At 54.2% G+C, this 19,517-nt stretch overlaps 1 protein-coding gene across 2 annotated transcripts in view; it reads right to left on the bottom strand.

Moving 5' to 3' along the window:
• Window positions 1-13,871, bottom strand: part of NEK6 (NIMA related kinase 6) — an 84,934-nt gene extending 71,063 nt beyond the window's left edge. Inside the window, exon 1 of one of the 2 annotated variants that reach the window (XM_044778810.2) lies at window positions 13,712-13,871. The gene's annotated coding sequence lies outside the window, so the exon portion shown is untranslated. The remainder of the gene's footprint in view (window positions 1-13,711) is intronic. The other variant, XM_044778808.2, reaches the window with a different exon arrangement.
• Between the last annotated feature and the right edge of the window lie 5,646 nt (window positions 13,872-19,517).

Below are 19,517 nucleotides of genomic sequence, written 5' to 3' on the forward strand. Positions count from 1 at the left end.
TGTAAAATGGGCAAGCCTGACGAGGCCACCCTGGGCCCCTGGGAGAGCAGAGACCTTGAACCACAGGCGGCACGCTAAACTGTAGTGACTGCCTTTCGAGAGAAGGAAGAGACTGTGGGGAGCATCGATCTACAGGCAGCCAGGGCACCCATGCCCTCCCACGGCACAGCCCTATTCATCTTCTCCATCACCCAGCCCAGTAACACCGACCACACTTCACTCACCTCCTGTTCATGAGCACTCTCCCCAACCCGAATGCCACCTCCATTTTGTCTCTGCTGTTCATTACACATCTGAGGACAGCGCCAAGCTCTGTCGGATCAACGAACGACCGAACAAAGCAAGAAAGGGGTGAATTCTTTGGGGAGCACGGCTCTGGGCTGAGTGATTTCCAATGAGTCCCCATGCAGGGAGGTGCTCCTGAGCATCACAGGTGCCACGAAGCTGCCATCCTCACGCCACACTGTGTCATTTATTATCAATAAGTAACGGCTGCCGATCTCTGAGTGCCCGTTACGGACGTGCTTACCTGCTGGATCAGGAGAACTCCCCCGGAGACAGGAACTGCTTTTATGACCCATCACTTTAAAGTGAGAAAACCGGGGTCCCCAGTGGGAAGCGACAAGCCCAGGTGAGCCAAAGATAGAGATGTGACTTGCATCCAGATTTGTCCCACCCCACCGCCTCCCTCCTCCATCTCTGGGCCTAAGAGCGGCCCCAGGGCTGCCTGGATCTTGGAGGAGAAAAGCTGGTGCTGGAGCCTTGGGACCTGCTCCCAGCCAAGAAGGGTGACTGCTCAGAGGCAGGAGCCGACGGGCAGCAGCGGCAGAGGTCTGGCTCCTGTCCCATCCCCATGCACACGCAGCAGCAGACAGTGGGGACAGAAGGCTCAGCCAAGCAGTGACCCTGGCCAGCCAGCCATGCCTGGAACTGTACAAAGACCACTGGCTCCAGGGGTCAGCTGGGCCTGGGTTCAAATCTGCTTTCAAACATTGTGGCTTATGGCTTTGGACTGGTGGCTTCATTCTCTGAACCTCAGTTATCCTCATCTGAAAAACGGGGTCAGCCCAAAGTTGTCACGAGGATTAACTAAGGCAACACAGATAAAGCACTTGGCCAGATCGCTGGTGCACCGTAGCTACTGAGCTTTAGTGAACTTTCTTGAACCTCCCTCATTCACATTTTCAAGAGTGGCCAGGCCCCCACATCCTGTGGCTGCCAGGTCCCCCAACTTCAGGGCTGGGAACAGCGTGGGTGGCTGCTGGAATCTGAGCTCCCCGCCCTCTCTGATCTCTAGGGCACCACCTGTTTGGCATTCTTCCTGAGCCAGTGGGTCAGCAACCTTGTCATTTGATTTCTGACCCTTGTCACTCAAGGACAGGAAGTCGGAGGGGATGGGTTTATCAATGCAATAACATCTGGCAGTGATGTGAGGGACTGAATCAGAAAGAACATTTCCAAGGCAGCCCATATCCACAGTGTGTCCTTAGCATGAGAGGCTCAGGGTGAGGACGGAGACCAGCCGGCCAACCAACGGCAGTCACATCCCAGACCAGCAGTCTGCAGACAGCCCCTCACAGCAGAACTTTTCCTTCAAATAAAATCTGGCCCCAACCCGTGTCAAGACCCGAAACAGGAACCTTGCTCTGAACTGTGTGGGTGGGTGGGAGGAGGCTCAGCCCTCCCATCAGGCCAGCTTCGCATGCAAGTGACCAGGGCAGGTGCATCTGGCCCTGCCCACAGAAGGGAGCCCCGTGCTTGGGGTCTCACGCTCTGTGTTCACCATCTTGAAAGTCTTCACTTTATCTTTGAACTTGTGTTTTCTCAGTGAAGTCCAATGGAACAGCAGTGCATGTGCTCGGGGCCTGGAGCCTCAGCTCACTTGTGGTCCCACCTGCCCCAGGACGGATTCTCAGCTGCCCCCTCCCCCACCCCTACCCCTGTAACCTCTGCCACCCTCCACTCTTGGCAGGAGCCTGGGTGCAGGCGTGGGGAAGGGTGGGGTCAGGTGCACAGGCACACCAAGCCATGGGGTGGGACCCCAGGCACCTGCGAGGGTCTGCATTCGCCCTGTGAGTGTCGCTGTGCCCAAGGGAGTGTGGCATTAAATGGCTAAGAAAAAACATCATGACAGGTGGAGAGAGACAATGTGAAGGGAAGGAAAAAGCTTTTTCTTGCTTTTTGAATGAGGAAACCTGCATTTTCATTTTGCACTGGGCCCCACAAATTATGTAGCCAGCCTGCCTTCCATTTGCATGACTCTCTGACCCCCTCTCCTGGCCTGCAGGCCCTCGGGGACACCCCCAGACCTGTCTCTGCAGAACTAGAAGACACCGCTGGGTCAGAGACGGTCGGTCACCGCCTGGGAAGCTTCTCAGAACTGGCCCTGCCTCCACCCCCTGCCCACGGGTCTTCTTCTTTGAACACCTACGGCTGGTCATTTATTGCCATCTCACGGATCAGGCCTGGTTTCCCGTGCTGGGGATGTGACGACAACCAGGATGCAGAGTGGTGACAAAACAGGCAGGGCTGACATTAGCACTGTCAGGCGGAGGGAGCTGGTCCAGCAGAGCACGGGGGGCAACGGGGGGGCCGCATGGAAGCAGTGGCTACTCCAGCTGGCACATTCAGGCAGGGACATTGCAGTCGGCTCCGGGAGACGCGCAGGAGCCCCTCCTCTGGAAGGTAGGGACCCCCTGACCTTGAGGGGCTGTTGGAGACTGAAGGGGCTATCGTGTCTGAGTGTCCCCAGCCTGGCCGGCGCAGGTAGGCCCTGCAGGGACGGGCTAGGGCACAGGACACTAACGCTGGGACGGTCTGCAGAGAACTCCGTTAATGACTGCAAAACCAACGAGGAGAAGAAAGGTGGAAGGTGGAACCCCATTTCCTGAGTCCCTATCACGTGCAGGGCACGGGGCTATGTGACTCTGCCATGGCACAATTGCCCCTCCTGGGTTAGACATTTGTTCCTTGTGGTTTCTATTCCTGTGCGACATCTCACAGACATGGCCTTCCTTTCTGTGACTTAGAAAGTCCAGTGAGGACCGAGCAAGGGGTTGACCAGGCAGCGGTGGGGGCTTTTCTGATTGACGTGTCACCAATGGAGCAGAATAGACAGTGAGTGACAGCTCAGACTGCAGAGCTGGGCCCACCTGGACTTGATCCTGAGCCACCCCCCAGCTGTGGATCTGGGGCCCATCTGACCTGGCCTGGGCCTCAGTTTCTCATCTGTAACGTGGAGTTAAATAAAAGTCCCATCCTGGAGGGGGTGCTGTGATGACATCAGTGAAGGGTACCGCACACAGCAGGCACTCAATAAATGTCAGCCACTGCTACTGTCACGAAACCACAGAACATGGAATCAGAAACCCGAGCATCGCACCGCGCTTCCTGGGACCATGCAAATCTGCTCCCTCCGTTCTAGCATCTGCCACGACTCTGCTCCGAGACTGCTCTCTCCCCCCATTGTCATGTCGCATCAGTCCATAAATATTTAAACAACATGTCATCAGATTATTTTAACATATGATCTATAGCACTGATTGCTGCAGTTCTGCGCATTTGGGCTTCGTTTTCAGAATATCGAGACATAAAATATTTACGTCTTCAGCCAACCACAAGATCTCACATTCTGTCTCAAGATGCTGGGTGGTGGCAAGACGCAGAATGGAGACGGGACGTGTGAAGGGGATGCCTTGTTCTCACGTCGGTTCCTGGGGTATCTGGATTGTTTCTGGTTCATTCTGGGGACGGTGGCTGGCTGAGTTTATCACGGCAAGCAGAGGCTGGGACCCAAAGACCCCATCAGAACGGGACGAGCGCTCAAAGCACGAGGCCATGTGTCGTTTTCATTTCTGCATCTCCTCAGGTCTGCACATAGTAGGTGCTCAGAAAAACATCCACTGGGAAATGAATTAACTCACTGGGTGGCCCATAGCACTGCCTGATGGGCTGGCATCCAGCAGGATTCAGTAATATTTGTTCTTCTGCTCATTCTATCTCCAGTGCCCACCACCAGGCCAGGCACGGAGTGGGACCCAGCAAAGGTTGCCAGATGAATGGCAACTGAAGGAATAAACGCGTGACCAGATAAACCGCTTAAATAGCTAATAATTTAATGCGGGAGAATGATTCCCTCTCTGCTGGTCCGAATTACCCTGTGTAAGACCCTCTTCTTAAGAAATAAAGGCTCTCCAGTAACCCGTGATGGGTAGGCAAAGGGGTTTTTCTGGATAATTAAATATCTCGATTGCTAACGTTACCACATCACAGTGACCATATGTCCCGGAATTTTCGGCACTATGCGATTTCAAAGATGCCGCCCCCTAAGCCATTTGAGCATCCAGGAAGTTCACACACACCAGAGACCCAAACAGCAACTTCCCAACTGCCTTTCCTGTCCCCAAATGTCACTAAAACGCTTTTATAGACCACTGCCCTTTTGAGAGTTTGGAAACTGGTCATCATGTGCCTAACATATAGACGATCAAGGTCTGAAAACCTGGGCTATCATAAAAATATGCACAAATGAAAGTTGTTAGCTCGGAGTAAAAGTATTTCTTTTGCACATTTCCCAAATGCTGTGCTGTCACCATCCAGAGCAGGCAGCCCCCACCCTGTGCCCCTACACAGACAAAAATCCAGGCCTCGTTTCCTCTCGGGTTAGCTGAGGAGGCTGGCATTTAAACCAAACACAAAAGGCCAGTAAAATTCCTGGGGGAACGAACAAAGGAAATGCACGCAGGCTGAGTCAGGCACGCCAAGTCCGCACTTGAGATCCTGGTGTAACTGAATCCGGCTGGACTCTACTGGACCCGCCAAACGCCCGGGGTGGGCTGTCTCTCCCCGCTCCCTGTCTGTCTGCCATGTGGTACCCAGCGGTGTCACCATCTGGGCACCCACCCTGGTGGCCTGCAAAGGCCACGCCAGCTAGGGAATCGTTTCTTCTTTCAAGCCGGGATGCCCGGTTTTGTGGGCTGGGGTGGTGGAATCTGGGGTCCTGCTCATTGGCTGCACAGCAACATCTGTGCCCAGAGGTGGCTTGGGACGGTTAACCCCTCCCCTTCCCTAAGCCACCCCCAAAAGATATGCCCTCTAAAAAAAAATAAATGTGCTTGATAGAAAATGTAGCTTTAAGACATGGCACCCAACCATTCTAACCCAAAGCCCCTCCCATACAGACATCTGGAGCCGCCTCTGCAGAAAAGGGGCACAGGAAGGCGCCCCTGGAACTGTGGGAGGCACCAGCCCTTCTGGGCGTCGGTTCCTCCTACTGGGAATAATTTGAGCCTTTCTCTAAGAAACCTTCTCTGCACAGAGGAGGGTCAGTCAGGCACGACTCAGGCCTTCACTGCCCAGAAGGGGCAAAGTCGCCTAACAGATCAGCAACTCCATATAGACAACCTCCAAGGATCTTGCCACTTGGCCACTTAAAACTTTCCACTCCTTCAGTAAATATTAACTGAGCACCAACTACATCCCAGGCCCGGTGCTGGGCACTGAGGATACAGCTGTGGTCCACAGACCCAATCTTACGTTCAGTCCGGAGGCAGATAACAAACACATGATGTCAAGGAGGGGTAGGGCCCTGATAAAGCCGGGCCAGGGAATGGAGACGGAAGGGGCGAGGGACTGAGTTTGATAGGGTGGGGATGATGGGGTCCGTTTTAGTGGAGAAGTGACTTTTGTTGTGTCCCAAATGAAGGCTAGAAGCACGTCATGGGAATATTGGAGGGGGAGGACTTCAGGAAAATGGGACAGCAAGTGCAAAGGCCCTGAGGTAGGAGTATGCTTGGCATGTTTGAGGAAAGGTGAGGAGGCTGCGTGGCTGAAGCAGAGACAGTGTCGGGGAGACTGTTGAGAGGCAAGGCTGCAGACGTAGCCGGCTCCACTGTTCTTGCAGTAAAGACCAGATCTCATCCAGATCTGGGCGGCTCTCAGCAGCCTCCCCTCCCACCATTCGCCCCTTGGTGCCTGCTGTTCCCTCCACCTGCCTAGGAGGCCCTCTCCCAGGCCCTGGGTGGCCACCAACTCACAGCCCACATAACAGGCACTTCCAAATGGCAGCCTCTGTCCTCCGACCCTTCAAACCAGACCCGGAAGGCTGCGGGTTCCTCACAGCACTGGTGCTAATGGGAATTAGGCACCAGACATCCCGGATTCTCTATGTCTGATTCCCTGTCCGTCAAATGGGATAACGGTACCTTCATCACAGAATGCTGGGAGGATGAAGGGAGTTAATCCACGCAAAGGGTTAGATAGAGTGTAACACACAGTAAGTACCCGATACAAAGGATCCACTGAGGGGCTCAAAGGCTGAGCAAGTGGCGGGAAGCTCCTGGCTTCACAGTGCTTGGGGTCTGCCCACAGCCCAGGCCCCCAGTCCTGCTCCCTGCGCCCCATCCATCCCACAGCCCCACCCCGTGCTCCACCTGCCCTTCGCCCCAGGCCTCCAGGCTCCCAACAGCCTTCCTGGCAAACCTCACGTGTCCCTCACGTCGGCTCAGGCGCCCCTCCCTTCTGGAAGCCCTCCCACTTCCTCAGTGAGGGACACCCAAAAGAGGCCTGTTCACAAGCCCCTACAAGGAGGTCATGACACAACTTCTGTCCCTGCCAGGTGGTGAGAGGCCGCAGGGCAGGGTCCTTAACGGGTCTCTGTGCCAGCTCCCAGCATAACCAGTGACCCAGAATGTTGGGACGTGTTTGTTGAACAAATGAGTGACCGGATGGCCACATACCAGCCAGGGCGGGACTATCTGGCTAACAAAACAGAGTCCACTCAACCCACACAAAGGTGAACGGTCTGTGTTTCTGCGTCACACTTTTCACCCACGGCCCAGCCCCAGGCACCAGGATCAGAGCCGAAGCCACCGAACAGGGGCGGACGGCATGGGGACCTTAGGCTGCTCAGTCCGTCTCTGGGCCTCAGTCTCCCCATCTGTAAAACGAGAGGCTTTCGTCCTTTTATCGTGAAGCATCAGAATCTTTTCTTATAAACTTTTTGTCCTCCTACCATAAAATGAACCGTTTTAAAGTGAAAAATTCGGTGGCACTGACTACATTCACAATGTCGTGCAACCATCCCCTCCACCAGTTCTCAAACATTTTCATCACCCAAAGGAAACCCTGTGCCCCTTAAGCAGTGGCTCCCCACTCTCCCCTCCCCCCAGCCCGGGGAAACACCAATCCGCTTTCCGTCTCTACAGATTTATAGATTATGGATATTTTACCTAAGAACCTTTTCTTAGAATGACTCCTGTGCAAAACCTCCTTCTGCAGAACAGGCCACAGGAGAAGTGCTGGGCCTGAGGACGGGGGTAGGTGCATGCCATGCGGAGCTCACGTCCCTCATCCGTAGTGGCCTCTTAGGGAAGCGTCTGATCCCAGGCCCCTTCCTTTTGAGATTTCTAATCCTAAAGTTGGATTTCTAAGGCAAATCACCCTCCAAATGGAGCCCAAGAATCAAGGGGCTGGAGCCTGGGGTTTGCGGCCCATTTTGCAGATGAAGGAGTGGAGGCTGGGCCCACGTGCCGCCCTCGCGCCAGGCAGCTGCTGGGGAGTAGGGGCGCTGGGTCCAAGATCTCCAGAGCCGCGGATGCTGTCCCCTCATCACACACTCCGTAGCAGGGTTGCAGGTGTGAAGCCACCGCCTCCAGAGGGATGGCCACATCCAGGGGACAAGGATCTCTCCTCTCCCTCAGGGAAAACCAGCCCAAGGGAACCCCAAATGGCTTAGGAGGGACGCCAAACCCACACAGGCTTCCTCAGGCCCCGCTGTGGGGACCCTCCATGAGGACCCGGTGGGGAAAGGGCCGCTGCTCACTTTCAACCAAGATCTACCTGTTCCCGGGCCCAGGTCTGTAACAGCCGTTCTGTCAGCACAGAGCTGCGATGGGGCCAAGGGCGTGTAAATAATTAACAAAGCATCTGCCTCGCTTAATAACACACTGCACCTGACATGGCCCGGGCCCCCCGACCCCACCGAGACCCTCCAACTCCAAGAGGATGCACCCAAATCTTCTAAGGCCCACTTTCCTCGCCTTGCAGGGGGTGGGTGGAGAGGAACACAAAATACTGATTTCTAAACACTTTCCTGAGATGCCCAGGGCCACCCCGACATTTAAATCCTGCCTCTTTCCACATTGCTGCAAATGGCTGCCAATGTCCAAATTGCCCCCTCCATTTGGAGGGTCACGATCATAGAAAAGTCTTCTGTGACACCCCTTTCAGCCTGGTTCAGGGCCTCAATACGCAGGGACACTGAAACGCTCTTGACAAAGGGACAACCTTCTGGCCGTGTGTCCCAGGGCAGGTCCTTCGTAACTAAATAGTTTCTCCGTCTCTCCTTACATCCAGGGAGTAACCACTGAGCACTTTCGAGGTGCTCCCCACGTGCTGGGTGTTATATGCATTGTGTCCTTTAGCTCTATACAAGAGGTCGTAACATCGTCCCTGTTTTCCAGATGAGGAGACTGAGGTTCCGAGAGGCGAACAACTTGCTCACAAGTGGCAGGCCTGGGGCTCCCACCTCCCTCCATTTGGTGCCAAAACTCATGTTCTGAACGTGATTGTGGGCGAGTGCCTTCTCCTCTTCAGGCCTCAGTTTCCCTTTTGTAAAATGGGTGCGTGGCTCTTCTTCGGATCAGGAGCCTCCTGGATTCATCATCGGCAGCTTGGACTGATCAGAGCGGAAGGTCGTTTGGAAGGTAACTCCGTTCCTTTGCAAGTCTTTTCCCCATAAACCCCTGTTTCAAAGACTCTGGGGACAACAAGGAACAAGAGAGGCGGGCCTTGGGGAAAGGGGTCCTGGACAAACTCCAGCTCTGCTGCTCACCTGCAGTGAGAACGGGCAACGGCTCTGGGACCATGGGAAATTCTCCTTAAATGGCTCCCCGTTCACTAGGGACAAGCCTGGCCCCCTCCCCCAGCCTAATTCTGAAGTGTGCGGATTAAACAACTGGGGGAAACGCAGGGCGTGCTGGCTCTCGGTGGAGCCTCCCTCTCCCCCGCCTTGTCGGAATTCCTGCACACTCTATGGAATTCCTACATAAAGCCCCTTTTTCTTTTCTATGAGGTCACCACCACGCAGATGTCTAAGAGAAAGAAAGAATGGCTCCACGCGGATCAAGGCCGCTGGAGCTGAATGTATTTCAGATCCCGGCTGCACGGCCTTTCAATTCCGTTGGCCCCTCGCTCGCCCCCCAGACAGAGCCCAGCTACAGAGGCCAGTCGGGCTTGGGGTGCGGTGATCCTGCTGGTTGGAGGCCAAGAAGGCCTGGCTAAGAGACCGGGCCTTTGCCACCAGACCACCGGAGAAGCCGTCTGTGGAAAAATCCAGAACTGGAGACAACGGCAGAGGCTGTGGATGTGGGTCTGTTTCCACACAGGCAAGTCTTGTTAGAGGGAAAGATGTCAAAATGTTAGACCACACTCCAAGTTCAAGTTCCCAAACTGAACGTCACAGGAAATGACACCACCAACGGATCTGCCCCAATGTCAGCTCCCGTCTGAAGTCGAGTCTGAGGAGGCCGTTGGGCTCAGTTTTGGCCAAAGGTAGGGACTGAGTGTATGCCACCCAGCTCAGACAGGAATGGGGGAAGCCGCTGGCCTGACTTTTTCTTTTTAAACTAACATTTTCCCCAAACGCCATCTTGTCACTATCCAACAGTCAGAAATGAGAAGATAGTCAAATACTAAAAAGTCACTGAGGGCCGTTGGCTGAGCCTGGCATCTACCACCCACTCATTTCAAAGCAATTTCTTTTTCTTTTCTTTTTTTTTTTTTTGAGGAAGATTAGCCCTGAGCTAACATCTGCTGTCAATCCTCCTCTTTTTGCTGAGGAAGACTGGCCCTGAGCTAACATCCGTGCCCATCTTCCTCTACTTTATATGTGGGACTCCTACCACAGCCTGGCGTGCCAAGCAGTGCCACGTCCGCACCCGGGATCCGAACCGGCGAACCCCAGGCTGCCGAAGCAGAACGTGCGCACTTAACTGCTGCGCCACAGGACCGGCCCCTTAAAGCAATTTCACACGCACCTAGGGGGTGCCAGACCACCCCGGATGATGCCCCACTCCAGAAGCACCCTTGCACCCCAGAGCTCTGTATTCTGGCTGCCATCTGAGGTGATGGCCGAGGAAAGGTCCGTGGCATGTGTGTACCACCACTTCCTAAGAATGATGTCAGCAAAAAAAGATGAAAATGTAGAAACAAGGACTATTTTTACCTCCCCAAATCACAGGCCAGACGGGAGAGAAATCCATCAATGCCAGAAATGTGGCTGAGACTTCGCACAAGATCTATTATTTCACACCTTAAATTAACGCATCTCAAAGCAATTTGCAAATGTTCATCAATTTGCAGAACATACTCGGAAGGAAGAGAAATACCTTTTCCTCTCAACCCTAAAGGACACTGGCAGGGCCCCACACACCCCAAACCGCACAGGTCCTCACACACAGCATTCCTTCCAAGGACGGTGTAGTATAAACCGTGATATAAATGGAAATGAACGAGGAAGAGAGAGGCATGGGACTGAAATGGCAAGTGACAAGAAGCCGACGCAGAAAGGATCCTTTGTCAGATATCCAGAATTGAGAGTGGGGCCAGTGGAAGTAACTCTCCATCCTCAGGGGTCAGGACGCTGGCTCTTCCTGAGGGCAGTGTCTCAGGTTGCTTCCTCCCCACACGAACCTGGAGGTGGCAACCTGTATTTAATCTCGAGTGAGGCACCAGGGTCCTCCACTCCCCACTCTCGAACTCCCTTACTTGGTCTGCCCAAGAAGAGGAAGGGAATATTCTTCTCTTTTTGACAATTGTTTTGACACTTCCCTTCTGAAACCAATCTTTGGCACTTCAAGAGGAAAGAAAAAATGTGAACTAGGGCCCTTCCTATCTGACAGCTCTGGCCCCGGGCGTTGGTCAGCTGCGACGAGGGCCAAGAGTGGGCAAGGAGGGAGGGCAGAGTCTTCAGGAAGACATCTCCCCGAAGCCCGGAGCCCAGCAAGGATCCCAGCCCCAAGGGAACCTGGTGTGTCTTAATCCACTTGTCTTTTCAGCACGCGAGAGGAGAAAAGCAGGACAAAGCCAGACAGACCTGGTTTTAGCTTAAGCACTTCAGCTCTGGAATCAGGGATGTGGGCTTGGGTCCTGACTCTGCCATTTGTCAGTTTATGACGCTGCCCGAGTTACTCAACCTCCCTGAATCTTCATCTTCCTCTCTGTAAGATCAGGATAACAACCCTGGACCTTAGCCCTGGGCCGGACGCACGTACACAGTGACTGTCACTTTCCAGGTTCAGTGGGAAGACTATGGGCTCTGCTCAGTCAAACCTGGGTTCAAATCCAGGGTCAACCGCATATGCCTGGCACATGTTACACCGTCAATAAATGGTGGCCATTAGTTGTAGTGCCACTTTCATAAAACTATGCACATCGTTTCATCCCTCGGAGCCTCAGTTTTCTCGTCTGGAAAATGGAGACAAGAACCCTCTACCTCCCAGTGAAAATTAAACATATGGATGTATGTTACAGCACTCAACACCCAGTCTGTGCACCTTCAGACGTCATGCTCCTGGTGCACTGGAAAGAGGACAGGCGGGAAGTCAGGCAGGTGACAGGATTCTGCTTCCACCTCGTCCCAGCAGTCCCAGGAAGGGCCTCTCTGGGCCTCAGTTCCTTGTGCATATAAAACCAGAAGCCATTCTCCACAGGGCGACCTTCCTGCAGCCATTATGTCCGCAGACAGTGGGTGCCCCATAAATGTGGCTTCTCTTGCCCTCTCCCTGCTCCCTCCTTGCTCAGAGCCACCAGAAGTGCCACCTGGCAAAGCCAGGAGCTCTGCTTCCTGAAACCTGAATGGGCCCGACACACAGACCAACCTGGGCCGCCGCTGAAGTCTGAGACTTTATTTTGTCAAGATAGAAACTACTTTTTAGTCATTTCCGAAGCAGACGGGACGGCAGGGGCTGACAAACCACAGGGACCATTTTAAATCCTGGGCTTTCCTTCTGGGAAGTTAGGCAAGAACCTTCCCAAACGTTTGCCCGTGGGGCTCCCTGCCAGGGAGTGACTCACCCTAGCTCCCCACAGGCATATTTTATTTGGGGGTGGGGGGTTGAGGGAGGGCCTGGCCTTGGAGGGGGGAGGGGAGGCAGCGTTTCCAGCAAATCCAAAGGTGTGGGTTTTTTTCATTTTTTTAGGACAAAAAAGAAAAAGAATGTGGGTCTTTTTTGTTTCCTTCCAGGTTTTGTTTGCTAAGAGAAGATGTCCAAAGTTCAGTCGCTAAGCTGCTGCGTTGGGAACAGGCGCTTCCAGCCGGCTCTGCATCCCTTTCAATGAAATTCTTCTTCCATTAACGCCACGGGTTTTTAAATGCGCCTCTGAGGTCGCCTGCACAGACACCGAACTCCTAAGACGACATTTTCCCCTCGGAAAGGCAAGCTGAATTCTGACCATTCAGAGAACCAGGGAGCTCCAGACTTTCTAAAGTTTGCCCGAAAGCAATGAAGGCTTTCGACTGTAGAGATTTTCAACATCCACAAAGTCCCCCAAAAAACCTGTCTGTCAAACCTGGAAGGACAGACCTTGGAAGACAGTGTCCCAAGTCTCCTGTGATCAATCGATTATTGTCTTGGGGCTCTCACTTCAAGCCCAGGCTGGATACAAATAAATCAGATGAGTATCTATCTACTTAGTAAGGCAGGCAGAGAGAGATCCCCAGATCCACAGACAAGTGACCCTGGACTCTGGTCTCCCCAGGGTCAGCCCCGCAGGGAACCAGGGCCACAGAGGGGCAAGAACAAAGCCAGGGAACCCAGAGGGTATGCAGGAAGCTGAACACTAGTCCTCCAGTGCCAGGGCCACCACAGCCCCCCACCCAGTCTGCACGCTCTGGAGCCCCACGGAGGGTCCTGCCAGTGGCCCCGCCAAGGCCTGGCTCCGAGGCCACGCCCCCTGCCAGGCCCAGCCGGGCTCTGCAGCTCTGACCTCTGGCTCTTCATTCACCAAACAAGGCCTGGCAACCACTGGGTGCCCACCCCAGGCCTGCGTCTTTCCAGGGCTCCTGGCATGGGGGCCAGGAGTGGGCACATCAGGTAACAGGCCCGGTGGGCACAAAGGGGGTCCTCAGCCTCCATAATAAACACACACACACACTCCTGGACACAAATTCCATGCTCACATCCACATAGGCACAGTTTTGTCCTCACAGGCTCACAAACGTGCACACAAATCACTTGGGAACACTCACGCACGTGTGTGCACGCACATACTCCCTGAATCCACACAGAGTCACAAAAACCAGAACACACGGGAAGCGCCTGGCACGCTCCTCGGCACAGAGTAAACACTCAGTAAATGGATAAGTGGGAGCCCTGCCCACTCCCCCACACTCATTCACACCAAACAGCACAACCCCGACACGCCGCCGTGCACACGCACACACTCTTGCGAACACGGCCCCGGGGACAGAAGGACACGCCGCCCACGCACGCTCGGACGCACGGCCGCGGACACCCTCAGACTCGCACGTTCACACGCGCCCCGACCTCACGCGTGCACACCCGCCCGCGCTCCCCCGCAGAGCCTCGGGTGCGCGCGCGGGCACGCGCCCCCCTGGGCCCTGCTGCGGGTGACGGCCCCGCGGCCCGGCCCCCGCCCCTTCCCCGGCCCGCGCCGGCCCGATCGGCGGGTCCCGGCCCCAGGCACTCACCGGCGCGCGGGCGGGCTCGGCTGCGGCCGGCGGGCGGGCGGCTGGCGGAGCGGCGGGTCCCACACGAGTTGGCGGCGCGGCGTCCGCACGCTCGTCCGCTCGGTTCCGCCGCCGCCGCCTGCGCGGGCGCGCGCGCGCGCTCCCGCCCCTCCCCGCCGCGGGGCCGCGCCGCCCCCTGCGCTCGTGCGCGCTGCCGCCACGCAGCCTGGGGGGCGCCCCGGCGGCGCCCTCCCCGGGCCCGGATCCCCCCACTGCCCCAGGCCTTTCGGACAGCTAGTGCTCCCCTCAGCCCAGGCCCCCCTCCCCATTTCAAAGATGGGGAAACTGAGGCCCAAGCTCACACAGTGAGTCAGGCCCAGCATCTCCCCGTTTTCTTGGGCTCCGGAAGTGTAGGATCAGGGTCTGCAATAGGCCAGCCCCGGGGGCCCCTCCCACGCACTTTTGAGTACCCATCACCTAACTCTGCTCCCATCACAGCCCCGGGGATACTGAAATCGGCCAACCAACAAGCGCTTATTTTGTGCCTGCTGAATGCGGGCGCTGAAGTAGGCTCCGAACGTAACCTCGATGTGCTGAAGGCTCTGCTCCCCGTCCTCAAAGCGCCAACGTCTCCTCATCTGGCGCTCGCCACTTCCTGTGGACCCCAAGAATGCAAGTGAACGTGCAGAGTTTTCTGGAAGAAGTAAGACTCCACTAATGAATGCTTATCAGGCCCTAAGGAGACAGTCTCCATGGGGGCCCAAGGGCAGCAGCTCAGTTCCTAGGGGGACCCCCCCTCCCCAAAAGGAGACGCTCCTGGCTCGGACAGTTCCTGTTTCCACACTTGCTGCTTCTCCGCCACATGCAAAACTGGCGGAACCAGAGACTGACGCTGCCTGCCTGCCAGCTGCCCAGCTTGATCACAGCGCTGTGCTGGGCACAGGGGGATGCCCAGGGGGCCTCGTCTGCCCAGTGAGTGAAGGTCCTTCCGCTGGCTGTGAGCTATAACAGTAATGACACCAGCTCAGCACCCACTGCGCGCCAGACTCGCGGCTGCATGCTCTGCCTGCCTTGTGGTATTCAGTCTCAGCTACTCTAGGAAGGAGTCATTATGCTACTTTCGTGCCCATTTTACAGATGCGGTAAATGAGGCTTAGAACTGAAGCTTAGGGAAGCAAATTCTCTTGCCCAAAGTCCCCCAGCTGGTAAGTGGTTGAGCTAGAAGCTGGACCACAGATTGTCTAATTCCAGCACCTGTGTACCTAATCTAGGCAGTCCCGCCTCCTGACCAGCCCAGCTCTGGGCTGCTGGCACAAGAAGGGGCAGACGGGGCAGCAGGCTGTCCAGAAGAGCCAGCTCAGTCCCAGCCCTTCCATAAACCAGCAGGGACAAAATGGATCATTCTGCAAACTGGCTAGCTGTTTAAGTTGGGGATCTGTTTACAACCTCACCTCACGTAATATACCTCGCAATAAATGTCAGATAGATTGGAGAATCAAAGATAAGAGATGAACGTTGCAAAAAATAATAGAAAGACATAGTAATTCTGAGACAGTGTGTTGCAGTGTTACTAGGGGATCAGCGATATTGGCTGTTTTCGTGCAGCAAGCATTCGTTCGTTCATTCGTTCACCCGCCACATATCTAGGGGCACCTGCTACAGGCCAGGTACTATTCTGGGCACCGGGATATGCTCACAGATAAAATACAGCCCTGACTCTCTTGGGGCTTCCAACTGAGGGTGGGGGTTGGGAGGAAGAAAATTACCTGGCGTGGTGAGGATAGGAAGTTTGGTGGAGAAAATAAAGCAGAGAAGGGGGAAGCGAGCCCAGGGGGGCTTTTTCATAGAGGGTGCTGGGAGAAGCCTCTCTGATGAAGTGACATTTGAGCAGAGGCCTGTATGAGGGAGTAGGGGAAGTGCCTAGGACAGGCCCCATGCTCCCATACATGTCCTGGTACGCTGCAGAGCAAGAACCTGAAATTCCCCTTTGAAGAGAACTCTGGGAGCAACACCAGACCCCTGGGAAGAGATGCACTGGAGCCCCGGCATGCATCTGTTTAAAACTGACCATTTGCAAAGCCCCTTCCTAGCCTCACAGAGCCCCTGTCACAGGTACTCTTAATGTCCTCATTTTCCAGTTAGGAAACTGAGGCTCAGAAACGTCAAGCAATGTGCCCCAGGTCACACAGCCAGCCACAATTAGCAGAGATGAGTCTGGCTGCAGGCCAGCTGATGGCTGCTGCTGAGTGCTAGGGGAATGAAGAAGTCCTGTCCACTCCCTTCCCTCGCTCCTGGACTATAATTCAGGAATGGGAGGGGATGGGACATTTGCTGTAGGACTCTAGAGACAGGAGGGTGCAGTAGCAGGACTTTGGGAGGGGGGATGGGAGAAGTCATTGCCACCCCCATTTTCCTGGCCTTCCTCCTGTGCACCCCCTACTTCCTTCCCTCTGACCTCGTCCCAGCCCCCCGTGACACGCTGGGGGAAAAATCAGGTTAAATTCTGCCCAGAGACCCTCTAAATTCCCTGACTCCCCCTGCCAGCCTGGCCAGGGAAGGGGATGGAGGGAAAAGGTACGGTGCAACCTGAGCCCCACTCAACTTTTGTTTTTAACTCAAAGGATTTTTCAGCGAGTCCCCGAATGAGTCACCGTGAAGAGGTGCTTTGCAAAATGACTCCCAGAATTAGAATCAACGTCTCCCTGGGCAGGGTGCCTGACACTTCCTCCCACGGTGGCATCTGTGAATCGGGTCTGGGAGAAGGGCGCTCTCTGCTCAGCCCCAAGAGTTTCAGGATGAAGCCTGTGTCGTTTCATTATTTCTCTGCATTAGCGGAAGGGACCAGGTCTTCCCAGGCATCTTCTCCGTGCCTGGCTCCGCATGAGCATTTCATTCTCGCAGCGTACCTCCAGATGGGCTCACAATTTCTGCTCTACAGATGAAGAAGTGGAGGCCTAGGGAAGTCAGGTGGTTTGGACACAGCCGGGATTTGAACCTAGATTTACCCAAAGCCTATATTATTGTCAGGATTTGTGGGGAGGGAGTAGTGGGGGATGGGGGTGGGGGATGAAGTACTCAAATCAGACCGTGTTCCATTGAAGGCCTCTTGTCCGAAACGTCTTCTTGCCAGCTTCCTGAGGATGGGGATTTTTGTAGGGGGCTACTCTTGGTTTTCCAGGAAGTCTCGTTTGTGCTTGTCGTCTGGGCATGATTATTAATAGCACCCTTTTTCACTCCAAAAGTGTCTTGGTTTGGTAATTATCTTTAGGGTTCCCCTGGTTGTTTGCAAATGTCCCTGCATGGGAGATTCAGAGTTTACACTATATCAAATATGAAATGGGGGCCTCTTGTCTGCGGGGCCTTCTCCACATCCTGACGGCTGCGTATCTGACCAAAAACTTTCACGAGAGTTTACGGGGCTTTTCTGGAGCAGCGAACCCAGCTGGCTGGGGAAGGAATCAGGACTTCAAGTCAGGACTCCCTTCCCACCCCAGCTCTGCCACACCCGTCCTGTGTGACCCTGGGCCAGTTTCCCCACTGGTAAAATGGGGCAATGAGTCTCCAAAGGCCTTGTCAACTTTGGCCTTCTAGGATTTCCCATTGCCCAGTGCATGCTGGGAAATCAACTGAACATTCTGGTAGGTACTGGGAGCATCGCTCCGTTCCATGCCATCATGTGGTTAAAATAGCAAACCTCACTTTTAGCTACTTTAATTTTCAAAATATTTATTTAATTGATTTCTGAATAGATAATACTGGCCTACAGTTCAAAATTCAAAGGTTCCATTCAAATGGTGAATAGTTTTCTTTCCACCCCCGGCCCTCAGCTACCTCCTTCTTTTCCCAGAGGGGAACCAGGTTGCCAAACACACTGTTCCCTGACAGTGTGTTTTGTGTGGGTGTGTATGTATATATGTGTGTGTAAGTGTATTTTTTTCTTTTCTTATTTTTTGCACAAATTACAGTATCCAATCCACACTGCTGTACACCTTGTGTTTTCTTCACTTCTTGGAGACTACTTCCTATCACTCCATAGACAGTTATTTCCTTTTTTATGACTGCATAGTATTCCATAGCACTTGTATTTAATCCACGTTTAGCAAGCACCAGCTCTGTGTACTGTTCTAAGCCCTGTGGGGAATAAGAAAAGTTTCAGCCACTGCCCCTGCCCTCGAGGACTTACAGTCTGGTCTGGAGACAAGAAAAATAGAAAACATTGGAGAGGCAGAGGAGAGTATTTTCTCCAGCAGTCCCCAAGTTCATTTGCAAGGTTTGGCTTTGGGGCTGATACATATATATTTTTTTATTCTTAGCTCCAGATATCTGTAGGCTTGTTGAAAGAGCCCAGACGTGGATTCTTTTGAGACTTGAAAACTCAGCTGTGCAAGTTCAGGCAATCCACTTCTTCATTCCGGGCCTCAGTTTGCTCCATCTGCAAAATGGGGGCAGTCAGCCTCTGTCACAGGATTGCAGTGGTCACATGAAATTGTATTCCTGAAAATGCTTGCTGGAGAGTTCAGTGCTGTGCTCCAGGGCTGGAAGATCTGGGGAGGCTAAGACGAGGCTCTAGGGAAGGGGACATTAATGCAGCTGTCCCCGTTCTTCCTGCCCAGAGGGAAGCATCTTGGTGAGCCTTTCACGCTGTGCTGATCCCGCGGCAGGACCTGCTCAACAGGTATCTCCTCCCACTTTTCTTTTTAAAGATTGGCACCTGAGCTAACAACGGTTGCCAATCTTCTTTTTTTCCCCTTCTTCTTCTCCCCAAAGCCTCCTGGTACATAGTTGTATATTCTAGTTGTGAGTGCCTCTGATTGTGCTATGTGGGACGCCGCCCCAGTGTGACCTGATGAGCGATGCTGTGTCCACGCCCAGGATCCGAACCGGCGAAACCCTGGGCCGCTGAAGTGGAGCGCATGAACTTAACCACTGGGCCACGGGGCTGGCCCCTCCTCCCACTTTTGACAGCTACTGTCATGAACTCTGAGTCTGCTACAGGCTTGACACAGTGGACCCCACACCCAGGAGGCTGCAGAATGTGGAACCAACACACGTTAACCATCTTAAATTAAGGCGGGGCGGGCCTTCGAGGATTATCACTCCAACTCTCACTTATAGATGGACCGGCTCAAGGCCGTGCAGCCAGCCAGAGGCAGAGATGCATGGGATGATGTTCCACATCCCTGCTCCGCCTTGCCGTCCCTCCATCATCCTCTGATACTTGCCGTTTCCATTAACAGATTCAAATCCTACTGACTTGAGCACCAAGAACTGTGCCTTTCACATATATTCCCACGACTGACCTTCTCAACTACACTTGGAGGTAGTGGTCGTTGCCCAGTTTACAGATGAGGAAACTGAGACTCAGAGATGGTTGATACTAAAGTAACAAAGGAGTTTGTGTTATGTCAGCCCCAGCTAGGAACTCAAAACCGTTGTGCTCCTATATAACAGAGTTGGCGTTTGTGGCTGCCAAGAGGCATCAGACACGGAGATGGGAACTGTGGAAATGTCATTTTGGCCTCCGAAGGCGTTTCATGAGCTCGCGAGACACAGGGACTCTGGCCCTGCTCTGCTTTCTGGGTATGCACTCCCTCCTGATATGGAGCTGAAGGAGACTCTCTGCCCGTGGCTTCCTTTCTCTCCTCCCCTGGGGTGGAGACATGATGGGTTCACCTGCATCTGAACCTGGCATAGGGAGGCCACAAGACTCATGGTGTGACCAGAGGTCCCTGTGTGCCCAGGATGGTCCTGAGTCATGCCTACTATCCCAGCATCATTAATAATAGCGTCCCCTTTCACTCCCGCAAGTGGCCTTGATTGGACGAAA

The sequence above is a fragment of the Equus asinus genome, chromosome 10 (assembly GCF_041296235.1).
Source record: "Equus asinus isolate D_3611 breed Donkey chromosome 10, EquAss-T2T_v2, whole genome shotgun sequence".
Lineage (NCBI taxonomy): Eukaryota > Metazoa > Chordata > Mammalia > Perissodactyla > Equidae > Equus > Equus asinus.